Below are 14,488 nucleotides of genomic sequence, written 5' to 3' on the forward strand. Positions count from 1 at the left end.
ACCTAAGGGTACAGTATTGAAGTAGTGCCTCACAGTATCGTACAATCTAGTTTACATGTAGTGTAGTAGCGTTCTACCATAGTGAAAATCCGTATGTATACCGTATGTAGTGATAGTTACAGTTATGAATACCATGATAAAGTAGTGATGTAAACTGTAAACTGTTTTCGTCTTAATGCATATGTGTAGTAGTGAAAGTTTCTATACTTGTTATGTTTAGAAAATGCCAAACTATACCGATTAGAGTTTGCATGTATAACGTAGTGAATATCGAGTCCGGAAAACTATGCAATTTTAGTGAAAACGTCCCTTATGCTCAACACAGTACAAAAGGGTTAAAGTATGAGAATTGCATGAGTTTTATATTGTTGAAAACATTTATGTTTGGCTTGTATTCCCCTCCCCCCTGAAAACATTAAAAACACGGAAAATGTAGGGGTATGAACTCACAGTTTGACGTAAGACCCGAGCGTAAGGTCGGTGTGGATGCTGAGTGTCAACTGATGTTTCGTACGCAAGTGGATCCTATTAACATATTGTAACATATATATGCATTAGATGAGGACATAACACTATTTGTTATGGAAGGAAACCACATTAAGGACTAGGAAACACTTGAAACTAAGTGTTAGAATCACACGTGATTGAAGATGGGGAGTTTGCGGCTGTAATCAGGAGTGTACGGTCAGGGGTTTGCGGCCCAACAGGGTTTACGGCCCACGAGTTTGCGGCCCAAGTGTTTGCGGTCCATGGGTTTACGGCCAATGGGTTTACGGCCTGTGGGTTTACGGCCCATGTGTTTACGGCCGTAAACACTTGGTGAAAGGTGCGATTTTCGGTGTTTCAAGGTCCTTTCTAGCCTTTTGGAAGTGTTCTAAGCCTTGTGCCCAGCTCAAGGAAGAGTTTAAAGGCCAATAATCGACCAAAAATGGAGTTTACGGCCATTGAAGGGATTACGGTCGTAAACCCATTTCGTGATTGTTATTTCGGGTCGATTTGTAGGTGAAAACAAGTGATTCTTAGAAGATAACAAGCATAGTGAGTAGTTACTTACTGTAAGAGGCTTGGAATGAGGTTTTTAGCCACCAAGAACTAGTGTGTGTTCTTGGTGAGAGAGAAGATTTAGAAAAGATGAGATTTATGAGATGAAACATGGATTCATCACTAGAAAAGGGATTGAAACACAATAGAAGTGAAGAATCACTTACATTTTGAAGATCCTTGAGCAAAACTCGAAAATTGAAGAGAGAGAGAGTAGAGAGAGAAAGTCCTTTGAGTGCTTAAAGCTTGAAATGAAGGCCACTCATCCCTTATATAGGGTTGATTTTTCGGCCAAGGGGGTGGGGTGGGGGGTTTACGTCCGTAAACTCGAGTTTGCGGCCGTAAACTCCTCTCGAAGGGGTGTTTGGCCCGGATGCTATGCTTTGACTTAGAAACCTCGTTTTTGAACCCAAAACTTAATTGGACCGAGCCTAGAATATTTAATTAAGCTCAAAATAATGACGGCAAGAGCAGAAATAAATTCCAAATTGATTTATTTTTAACGATTTGAACGAAAGAAATTTCGGGTTGTCACACTATCATTGAGTACTTTTTGTTGACACATGTCACACTCGGCCACCCTCTTCGCCACGTCACCTTTCATTCCTGCCCAATACACTTCACGAGCAAGGATTTGATACGTTTTTTGTATCCCCGAATGCCCGCCAACCACACTTTTGTGAAACTCCTTAAAAAGAACCGATACCCAATGTGGCCTTTTAGGAACTACAAGTCTGCCTTCAAACAACAGTCTTTGCTGGTCCACCGAATATCCCGATGGCACGGTTCCGTCTTCTACTTTTCCTTTCATGGAAAAAATCTCTTAATATGACTGCAGGTCAACCCATAATACCCCCAATCAAACCGACAGGTCGTAGTCGTGACAGTACTCAGCTACGCCTCGGGAGTAATTCTTGATAACGCATCAGCCACGCTATTCTCGTTACCCGGTTTATAAACAATGTCAAAAGTGTACCCCATAATTTTCGAGATCCATTTCTGGTGGTCTTCCGTGACAGCCCATTGCTCGAGTAAAAACTTCAAACTTCATTGGTCGGTTCGAACAACAAACCTCCGACCCAGCAAATTTGGTCTCCACTTATGAATGGATAAAACAATTGCCATTAACTCTCGTTCGTAAACTGGCTTGAGACGTGCTCGTGGTCCCAAAACATGACTATAATAAGCCAACGGTCTATCATCTTGCATGAGCACCGCTCCCAAACCATACCCGGATGCATCTGTTTCGAGTACAAATTCCTTAGAAAAATTCGGCAACGCCATCACGGGTACACGGGTCATTGCCACCTGCAATTTTTTAATTGCTTCGATTGCTTCCGGGGTCCAATTTAAATTATCTTTCTTTAATTGCTCTGTCAGGGTCCATGCCATTTTACCATAATCCTTCAAAAACTTACGGTAGTAACAGGTCAAACCCAAAAACCCCCGGAGTTCCTTCAAAGTCTTTGGTACCGGCCACAGCAACATGGCTGAAATCTTGGTCAGGTCAGCCGAAACCCCTTCTTTGGATACAATGTGACCAAGGTACTCCACCTGCTCCTGACTAAAAAAATATTTTTTCTTGTTTGCATATAAGTTATTTTTCCTCAGAACCATGAGAACCCTCTCCATATGTTCCAGGTGTTCCCTCTCAGACTTATTGTATACTAAAATGTTATCAAAAAACACAAGTACAAACTTCCTTAAAAATGGTTGGAATACCTTGTTCATGAGGGACTGAAAATTCATGGGCGCGTTCGTAAGCCTAAATGGCATAACCAAAAATTCGTAGTGGCCCTAGTGTGTTTGGAAAGCAGTTTTCTACACGTCCCCCGCCTTCATATGTATTTGATGGTAACCAGACTTACGATCGAGTTTAGAAAATACAACCGCCCTGTGAAGCTCATCCAACAATTCATCAATCACTGGTATGGGAAACTTATCTAGCACCATTTCCTTATTAAGTGCGCGGTAATCCACGCAGAACCGCCAACTTCCATCTTTCTTTTTAACTAACAATGCCGAGCTTGAGAAAGGACTTGTGCTCGGTTAGATCACTCCCGCCTCAAGCATCTCATGAACTAGTCTCTCGATCTCATCTTTCTGTGCATGTGAGTACCGATAAGGCTTGACACTAATCGGTCCCCTAACCTCCTGAAGATTGATGGCATGTTCATGGCTCCTATTTGGAGGTAGGTTGGCTGGCATGTGAAAATCATCGTCAAACGACTACAGAACAGTCTGAACCAAACTTTATGTTCCTCCTAATTTTCGTTCCCCTTCGATGGTTCCCTCATGGATCATGTATCCTTCCACCTCTTGTTGTAGCATCCTACACAAAGATTTACATAAAACCAAAGTTTTGGCCAGGCTAGGGTCACCCTGGATAGTGACCAATCTTTCCCCATTCCAAAATTACATCCATAACTCCCGCCAATTAACTGTTATATCTCCTAAGGTTTGAAGCCATGACATGCCCAATATCAGGTCGGACCCTACCAAGTCTAATGGGAAGAAGTCCTCTACCACCTGAAATTCCGCAAGGTTGAGCACTACCGCCTTGCAAGTACCTCGACTCCTATCACGCCGACTGTTTCCTAGTGTCACACCCATTGAACCGGTGTCCTTCACTTCCATTACCAGCTTCTCACTCACCTGTTTAGAGATGAAGGAATGTGCTGCCTCGCTGTCAATCAACACCACGACCGGTGCCCTGTGGAGCTCTGCCCTCGGTTTCATTGTTCGCGGTGGTGTGAGCCCGCTCATAGAATTAAGCGATATCGCAATGGTTTCAAGGTGCGGGTGTTCTTCTTCTCCCTCCGACTCATCTTTGTCACCCAAAATTAAGACCTGCAACATCTTGCCCAGGCAGCGATGACCGGATGAGAATTTTCCGTCACACCGGAAACATATCCCTTTGGCTCGTTTTTCTGCCAACTCAGCTGATGTCAAACGCTTAAACATCCCACCCCCACTTTCTTTCTTCTCACCAACTTCTATGTTAGAGAAGGGGGTCCCCTTAGCAGCTACCCCGCTGTTCCAACGTGTCGATCCGGTCCCCTTATACCAACTTTAACGCCACCAATATCCTTGTTCTCATCGATTTTGATATCCATACGGATGGCCTGAGCAAGGGATTCCGGTTCTGCAATCCGGACAGCTGAACGTATCTCTGTTTTAAGCCCCTTGATGAAAGTACTCTCTTGAACCGACTCGGGTACGCTCGCTAATTGGCCCGCAAAAACCTTCAAACCAGTCCACGTACTCACGAACGGACCCTTTCTGTTGTATATCTACAAATTTCTCCTGAACGCTACCCTCATGGGAGGATTGGAAACATTGTAGTAATTTCCGCTTAAACTTCCTCTAAGAGCGGAAAGGTGTTTTTGAGTCATGCCAACAAAACCACGAGGGATGAGCCCCCTCTAAGCAAATTGCCACCGCCTTCAACTGATCCTTCTGACTGAATTCTTGAACTTCGAAATACCTTTCGATACGGTAGATCCACCCATGTACGTCATCACCGTTAAAGATTGGGATCTTCAATTTTCGGCAATCCTTGAGTGCGTTCGTTTTCTTGTTTCCTTTTTTTTTATTTCTTTGAACTCTGCGAGTTTCGATCATGATCATCGGATTCATCATTTTCATTCCCACGATCAGTTTCTGAATCAGAATCGTGTTTCCGGTTTTTCTTGGTGGGTTTCTTGATCGCCAGGGTTAAATCAGCCATTTCCCTGGTGAATTCTTCCATTTGCGCTGACACCTCCACCCTATGAGCCTCCATGGAATCAAGGATTCAGTTGACAGATGATTCCAACGCCGCCAAATGCTCTCCATTGGTTCCCTTTCCCTCTAGCTTCTCCGACATCAGAATCATACAACTCTGATACCAAGATGATAAGACCTGGATTCGAGTACAGTCAAACTCCAATAACCAAAGGTTAACATTTTATTCATTATTCTCAAATAACTACGGAGCATTATATTTACAACGTCATACTACTAACAGATCCTAAATAACTGGAAAAGATAACTCTAAAATTTTGAATACTAGATAGATACTAGATAACTAATTTTATAAATTAAACCCAATTCCACTTATCCACATTATCTCCTCCTGCGGTACACCAGGCCAAACCTCTTTGAATTATTCCCAAACATAACTAAAATCTGCTCCTCTTTCTCTAACTTTTTTGTTTGTAGCATCAACTAAATAAAGCATGGACCCAAGTATGAGAAGTTATCGACCTATAAACTGATTAGCTTGCCCTGTGTCAGGCTGTATAAATAAGATTGTAATTTAAAAAAAATCACACCTGTGACAAAATGTGTCTTCTCCTCCCTTCTTGCCTTCATATTTTCATAATACAAAGTTTAGGCATAATAATGAAAAATTAACCTTTTTTTGCATAAAAACTTTACAACTTTGAGTTATCATAGTGAAAACTCAACAATGTCAAAATACACACCGATTATCAAGTTCAAATTAAGCTTGCACATGTATCCTTTCAAACAAAGTGTATACACATAAGTATCAACTTAAATTAAGCAGCAAATACTTCAACATGAGAAATAACTATGCACAATCGGTAAATCAAAACCCTATATACACACATCATGAGTCGAAAGATATAAAAGATGCATTAATTCAATATACACTTGACATGTGTCAAGGACTCACAAATTTGAAATCAAACACTCATGACACATATTTAACCAGTAAGACTTGAAATCATACAAATAAATTTATACAGATCAACTGAAATAAAACTTACCTGATACTACCGGTGGTCAGATTGTTAATGGAAACTGGAGAAGGTCCGCTTGATGATGGAGATTGGCGACGGTATAAATCATCAATTTCATGTGAGACGGTCAGACAGAACATCGAAAACGGACGTGCGACGTGTGTCTGGCCAATAGAGAGACAATGGAGACGATAGGGCAGGCGGCGGTCCAATTGGGTGGGTCGTCGTTGTCAGTAACAACGTTGTAGGATATTTAGGTCCTTTCCACACTCGATTCAATGGAAAAGATGGATAAGACGCATAATTGACATGGTCGACGACAATCGGAAGACAAGGAACAATCTGATGGTGGTGGAGTCGTCGGTCTTGGAGAAGTCGACGTCAAAAAGCTGGTAGAAAGAGGGGGAGACGGAAAATCAAGAGTTTACAAACGAAAGAAAATGAGGTAGATCGGTAGAGGTGGTGATATTTACCTTTTCTGTTGGCGGCGAGTGAAAATTTCAACAAATGTAAAAGAAACCTTTTGAGGAGTCTGCGATAAGCTAGCGGTGGAGGAACATATGGCAAACAGGGGGTGGATGAAGGGAGACGTGTGTAGTAACTGTCACACCCTAAAACCGGAACGGCGGAAACGTTCAGGGGTAGAGGACGTCATGTACAGTATCACAACAATGCATAGTAGTAAACAAGCAACAACATCATCCATTGCATTAATAATATAACTTAATACAAGTGTGTTCTGTAAAGTTTATAAGACACCAAAAATGTAAATCAAAATATGAGATGAGTCTTGAACGAGCTGCATCTTCTCAAAAGCCTGGCATCGGTCCCTGTCTACTGATGACCTGAGAATACAAGTTATTTTGAAAGAGTTGATCAGCTTTAAAGCTGGTGAGATCATAAGTATTTTAGTGTCTGTGTTTGTATGAAAGTGTTTGTAAGTATGTGATTTGTAAGTTTGTAAATATTTGTAATCTCCTAGAAAACCCTATGTTTTCTACTAAATGTAGCCTTCTACCAAGGCATCAAATGTTTGTAAAATGTTTCTCGTAAGAGTATCTATTTTCCCAAATCTGACTATCATTAACCAAAAATATAGTTTTTACATTACTGTTCATTGTGAGAAGATCACAAGTGAATGCAATGGGGAAATAAAATAGTACTGTAGTGTTGTATTAAGTAACTACTGATGTACTAACTACCTTAAACCAATTGTTATTTAAAGTACCATGTGACATGCCTGTACCATACTACCGACTAAAAACACGACGATGAAAGACGTCGGAAGAAATGACATTTGGCACCCGTAGACTTGCAAGTCCCACTGTAGCGAGCAGCAAGGTGTAGGATAGTCAATCCAGTATAGATCTATACACAAACTCAACGCTCTCCACTTAAGGAGATTCTGGATACAAAACGAGCCATGACAGGTGATGCCATGCCCCGTTACGTGGCTCACATAACTTTAGTAGTGTTCTTGTATATGTATTGTATGTACTAGATGTATTGTATGTTCTCTCTCTGTCTAGTATGTATGTATGTTCTCTCTGTATGTTATCGTTTGTTTCTCGTTATAGTATTCTATATCTGTAGGTTATGTTTGCTTCTCATCACTATCTGTTATGTTTGTTTCTCATCACTATATGTTATGTTTGTTTCTCATCACTACATGTTATGACTCATGTATGAACTGACTCATTGTATGTTTCATTGATCTAGTAATAGTGTTTGTAACTTCCTAAACTATACCTATTATAGTTTACTAATAATGTTGTTTGTATGTATGAACATGTTTGTATACCTTTGCTACCCAAAGGTATTGAACTGAATGAAGGAACTTTTATATATATACACATATACATAATATATAACTAAGATTCAAACGACCTTCGGACAAATAACCGATACCCTAAGTCCACAACCAAACAAGGAACAGGAAGCAAGGTGAGCTATCAGTCCTAAGTCCTTTCAATCCTACTTATATAACTATATCTATATAGATACACATTTGACAAAGTATAAGTTTAAAAGAGTTTAATGAAAGTATTTAACATGTAAAAGAGTTTGAAAAACAGTTTGAAGTATTTTGTTTGATAACACAGTTTGAAAAGTAAGAAATCCACTTGTTTGGTAGTTATTAATCACATGTGATTGATATAATAACTATAATAGTTCAACTTGTATTCCCCCCCCCCATAAAAGCATTTAAAATCATTTAAAAGGTTGATTAAGGGGTATGAACTCACCTGTAGTGAGTGGTTTGGATGAACGAATGGTATAGGATGCTAAGTGTCAAGTGAAGACTTGAACACACACACGGATCCTAATTAACATACAATAACACATATATGTAACCAATTAGTCTTTAAACAACTAATTAACCAAGTTAAGACACCCTAGGACATGGAAAACACTTTGATTCAAGTGCTATAAATACCAAGGATTGCATCTAAGGGTTGTAGGGCTTTGCTTTTGAGTTTACGGTCCAAGGGTAAACTCTTCATGAGTTTACGGTTTTGGGTTTACGGTCCCAATGGGTTTACAGCCGTAAACCCATGGTAACTTCTACCATTTGGTGTTTTAAGGTCTCACAAGTCAAGGTTAAGCATCTTGTAGTTAATTCCAAGCCTTAGGAAGTCATGGTGGCACAATGGCACCAATTTATAGAGTTTACGGCCCATGGACCATTTATCCATGAGTTTACGGCCGTAAACTCTATGTGTTCTTGATCTTTTTGATGTTTAAGGTCCTAAACACTTCAAGGAAGTGATCTAGACTAGTATCCAAGGCTAAGGAAGGGACTAGGGCTCACTTTGCCCCATTCATTAGGGTTTACGGTTCAAGAGCATGTCTTGACCGTAAACACCTTTGATCTTGTGTTTCTTTGTGTTTTCTAGTTGTTTAACAAGTGTATCAAGCCTATAACAAGCTAAGGTAAGAGGACTTACAATATAGAAGCTTGTAAGGGTGTTTAAAGTCCAAGAACACTAGTGTGTGTTCTTGGTGTTCTTGGTGAAATGAAGAACACTTGAAGATCTATCAAAATGAAGAGATTTCATGGATGAAATCATGTAAGATCACTAGATGATGAAGGATATCAACTAATTAAGGCAAGAAACACTTACCAAGTTGAAGATCAAGAAGGAAAATCGGATGCTACTTGAGAGAGAAATGAGTTTCTAGACTTGAAAATGGTAAAAAAAGTGTATAAAATGACTAAGTGTCATATTTATACTCCTTAGAGTTTACGGCCGTAAACACCATGTTTGGGCCGTAAACTCCAAACTCTTGGATTTTTGAGACTTTATTGTTTCACAATAAACCCTAGGGTATCCTCTCTCCAGTTATCTCTTGAAGTACTAAGCTTTAAAACACTCAAACTGACTCCAAAAAGCTTAAAAGTTAGCAGAAACAATTCTGACTTCTATTAAAGTGAATGGTTGTACAGAATAGAAATTTCGGGTTGTCACAGTAACAGTGTGACAAGCCGCCGATGACGATGCAATCTAAAGCCCCAACTTAGTGAAAGCCAAAATCATCCATCTAAACCAAACCATAAAACCACCAGCTCCAAACTGGGAAGCCCTTGAGATTTAATTGTAAATATAACAATCGATTAGAGGAGATAGACTTGTGATGATCGTTGTCTAATCAGTTTGAAATGAAGAAGGAAGAGACGGTGGAAACAATCGATTGGAGGAGATAGACTTGTGATCGTGGTGCTGAATCGCTTCTAGAGATAAACACTCATAGAGGGTTGAGGAAGGATTGAGATGAAGGCGGTGGGTTCTAGGAAAATGGAATATACTAGATGAAAGAAGGGGTAGGGGCGATGACCATGGTTGAGGAAGTAAACCCGGTGAACAGTACCCTGGGTCAGGTACTGTTCATAAGGCTTAACTTCTTTAATATATATATATATATATATATATATATATATATATATATATATATATATATATATATATTAGTTGTTACCCGCGCAAAGCGGCGGCAGCGAATAATTTCTTAACAGTGATTAATTAATTTCGATGAATAGTTTGCTTATTGAGAGAGGGGTGAAGAACAGTTTCATATTATTTCAGCAATCAGTTTACCTTTAGACCATTGTAATTTGAAGTGCATAGATAATTGATTGTCTATCATAGTTAATACATTTGAAATCGAGAGGACAGTGATAAAAGGCGACGAATAATTATTTTTTTCTCGTGAAATTTTCCCTTTGGCCATCACTTTGTTTTTAAATACTCTAAAGATCATATAATTAACTCAAAAATATCAGTAACCATTAATAAATATTTGTAATGTATGTTATTCTTTTTGCTCTAGATTGAAAAATTTAAAATATAAAAAAACAACCTCTCTATTTTTAGTTTCAATAGAAAACAATAATATAGCAATATTTTTAACTCAACATAACAATGTACATTAATTTTAAAATAAAGTTATTAAGCTATATTCGACATTATTATTTATTAATATTTTTTATCTACTGTAGTAACAAACGGTTGTTATTTATGTTTAACTTGTTTGATGTATTTGATCATATTACTATTAAAAAAAGGATAGATTTTTTTGTTAAGCTTTGAAGATATTACAATTAACGTTAATGTCATTATCTAAAACTTAAAAGATTTTTTTATTATACATATATGGCTTATATTTTATATGTAAAAACTATTTTTTTTATTTGAATCTATTTAAAATGTAAAACGGAATACAGAAGAAAATAATTGTTTAGTTACTGAATAATTGAATCGAATTACTTTTACGAGGTTAATGTAATAAATTGATTTATTTATTTCCATTATTTATGTGTGTATAAATTGATTTATTTATTTCCATTATTTATGTGTGTATAACGATTTGAGTTTCATAATCTATTGGTTAAATATATTAATTAACCAGAATGTTAAGACTATAGAATGCCTATCACCATATAATACATTTTACTGCAACTTAAAGCAATTAAACAATATCATATACCATAGTACTCTTATGCTTAACCCTTTTGATCTACGACAATTAAACAATATCATATACCATATTACTCTTATGCTTAACCCTTTTGATCTACGATAATTGAAAAACCGAAAAACTTTGAAAAACTTTGAAAAATCATGGAACATCAATGTTTATTGCATTAATTGACTTAATTTATTTAATGTGCTTAATATATTGCTCAAAAGGTTAAAGTTTGGAATGGGGCTGAATTTACTGTGTACATTGCTACTTCCTTCAAAAATATAAACACATATATCCTATTCCATAGCCTCTTGGATCAGCAAACACATTTTCAAGCAGCTAACACCTAGATGAATCAGAGATTTCATTTCCACCATATATGATATATTTTCTTCTCTATTGCCGTCAACATTGGTTCACTAGCTAGTTTGGAAAGAGATCATGTCATAAAATATAAGTTTATTAACTTGCTTACTTGTATTGCTTTACCTCTTACTTTGACCTTTATACCCTCCATATCATAATAATAGCACCAATAAACACAGATTTCATAAAAATTGCAAAATAAATAAATAAATAAACAAACATAAGCAAACTTGTAAGCAATAGTAAGTTAAAATTTTGGGATTTTTTGGCTTATTATATATGCTAACATGCAAGTTACCACATTGCTTATATTGCAGGGTGTATTATTAAAAAGAATTAAAGAGCAAGGTACCTTTGTATCAAAGTCGTGTTATAGTGCATCCGTTAGAAGCGATTAAAAGAAGAAATTAAAAACAACACATCAACTAAAAATGTACTTAGATTCATATTTGGGTCTAGTACATTAGTTTTTCAAATCAACAGTACTATGTTATGGTCTTTTTCCACGCAAACAACCATTTTATTTTTTTCTAACTAAACTATATGCTTTAACTTTATTTTCTCATTAAATCATTGCATTTTAGTTATGTACTTAGAAAAACATTACACTTTAAATTAATTATTTCGTCTCAATGTAATTTAGAAAAACATACATCAGCAAGCCCTTCACTAAACCCGAAAGAGACTTGATTTTGGAAGTGCAATGCCTTAATTTAAAAAAACTAAAGTTCAATTCCTCAATATAAAGAAACAGAATGAGACAAAATACCCTTATTCAAGTCAAGAACATTGACTAAATGAAAAGATTAATGAAAAAACCTGACCAAAATCTAAATGTGATCCCATAATAGAAGAGAGGAAAACTTCTCATATAGAAATATCATGAGTTCAAAACACCATAGATATCGAGGTCAGAAATGCTACCTGAGGTTAGGGCTTTGAAATTTTAAATCAAGGTCAAATGATAAGAGAACATGCACATATGCTAGAGGACTTTGTTGTTAAGGAGAGATAGTGGTTGTGAACAATGGTGAGAAGAAGTGATATGTGGTCAAGGTAGTAAAGAAGATTTAGCAAAGAGGGACTTCATAGCTCATCCTATAGAAGACAAAAACTTTTATGAGAAGACAAATCGAAGAAGATTGAACAAAACTTATAACACCAAAGGATAAAATCATTTGATCGAACCATAGACTAAGAATCAGATCACAAACATGAACTTCTTCATTGATAGGAGGATCAATAGACCAAATAAATTGGATATTTCTACAACTCTAAACATATTATGATCTGCAAATTGTTGGATAAGAAGCACCAAATCTACATAAAATGATCATGGAAACGAAAATCAAAACAATTAGAAATGAATCAGCACACAATAAAAACAAATAAAAATCCTAGATTAAGAAAGATAAAATCCTTGCTTACCTTCAAATCGGATCAATAGTGAAAATTAAGGTGTTGAGTCCATTTGTGTTGCGTCTTGGGCCATAAGTTTTGTATCCGGATTGGGCCTGTCCATCCGTGATTATCTAGATTGGTTACGTTGTTATCTAGATTAGCTATTAGGTTTTACTATAAATATGCATGCCTGTATGTATGATACGCAGTTGTTCATCACGTCTAATATTGTAACCCTAAACACCTCTACAGTTGAAGTTCTTTATCGAGCTCATCTGAGGTGTTGAAGTAATAATCATTCGACATATTCAGTGCAATTCTCGTGTTCTTTATTACGTTATTATTCGTTAGCTTGCATAGAATCATACGATCCTAATAGAACTTTGTTATAACAATTGGTATCAGAGCAGGAGATTGTGTGATCAATACACATTCCTTCTGTATTCAGAATACTTTAGGGTTTTCGCTTTTATCATATAAATAGAAGTCGTCTTCTTCATATCGACGGTATCTCTGTTTCTGATAAAATCCTAATCTCAAGATTACAGATTTGATTCTAGTAGCTCACCATGTCTCACGATGATTCGCATACAAACCCCATCAACATCTCAAACAGCATTGGATCTACAACCAGGGTACCCATACTCTACACTCAAGACTACGAAGTATAGGCTCATCACTTTGAAGACTACGTGGTTGGATCTGAAGATAATGGCTATCTCATCTGGGAAGCTATCACTCTTGGACCGTTTGTACATTCGGGAACGAACACGACTGTTAAGTCTCAAAAGGATTACAGCAAGCTGGTAACGGATGTAGAAAAGATACCACAGGATGAGAAAGATAAGCTATTATGTAACGTGAAGGCCATGCGAATGATAAGATTCGCCCTGCAATCTGACACCTTTCGGTTGGTTGGTTCATGCACAACAGCCAAAGAAATCTGGGATAGACTGAAGGAACTTTACTCAACTGATGAAGATCTGGAACACTCAATTCAAACCCTGCTACTATCAGAATTTGGAGTTTTCGAACATAAACCTGAAGAGAAGCTAATACAGACTTTTGATCGGTTCAATCATCTCCTAAGTAAGATGATCAAGCATGGAATAGAGAGGAAGCTGATCGAGCAGAAAGTGACGTTCATGAACGGACTGAGACCGGAATGGATGGTCGTAGTTTCCACTGTGAAGGCGCATGAACAGTTTAAGTCTTACTCTCTGGCGAAACTTGTGGGGATACTTAAGTCCCATAAAAGCGTTGTAACCAAGGAAGCGAAAGTGGTTTCTGGTGTGGGATCGCTGGCTCTTGTCTCCAAAGGAAAAAGTGTTGCAGAAGAAGAAGAAGAGTCAGATATGTCTGAATGTGACCTTACAAGTGAAGAGTATGCAATGATGGTCACAAATCCAAAGAAGTTTGCAAGGAGAAAATTTCCTATCAGCAAGAACCGAAACTGGCAGGGAAGTTATAGTTCTGAGAAGATGAAGGATGAACCGAAAGTCTCCTCTCAAAAGGATGAAGAGAAAAAGGAGAGCAAGCTTGCAGGAGACTCTGGATATGACTGCAACTACTGTCACGACAAGAACCATTTTGCCAAAGATTGCATGTTAAGAAAGATGGCTGAGAAGAGAGAGGGTGAAGACGATGAGGCGTACTATATGCGCAAGTTAGAGGAAATCAAGAAGAAAAAGGCAACTAACAACTCAATGAATGCATTGATTGTTCAGGAGAACGCTGGGGAAGATGAGTTCGGTGGCGTAGAAGTTTGGTCAACCGACTCTGAAGATGAAGAGGTTAGAAGGCCCACTCATGGAAGGGCTTATGTGGCAAAGGAAGAAGGTTCGGCTGGAAAGTGTTTCATTGTCACTGCTGGTCCATCAACCGAAAGTGCAGATAAGGAACCGAACCTGACCGAGAACAAATGCTTTGCAGCTAAGCCAGTAAGTGAGAAGATCAACGACTGCGAT

The 14,488-nt window shown here is 37.8% G+C and overlaps 1 pseudogene; it reads right to left on the reverse strand.

Annotated features, from left to right (window-relative positions):
* Positions 1-2,088: 2,088 nt before the first annotated feature.
* LOC145158680 (putative mitochondrial protein AtMg00860 pseudogene) lies at positions 2,089-2,994 on the reverse strand (annotated as a pseudogene).
* Between the last annotated feature and the right edge of the window lie 11,494 nt (positions 2,995-14,488).

This window comes from Lactuca virosa, chromosome 2 (genome assembly GCF_052849685.1).
Source record: "Lactuca virosa cultivar CGN04683 chromosome 2, Lactuca_virosa_CGN04683_v6, whole genome shotgun sequence".
Classification (NCBI taxonomy): Eukaryota; Viridiplantae; Streptophyta; class Magnoliopsida; order Asterales; family Asteraceae; genus Lactuca; species Lactuca virosa.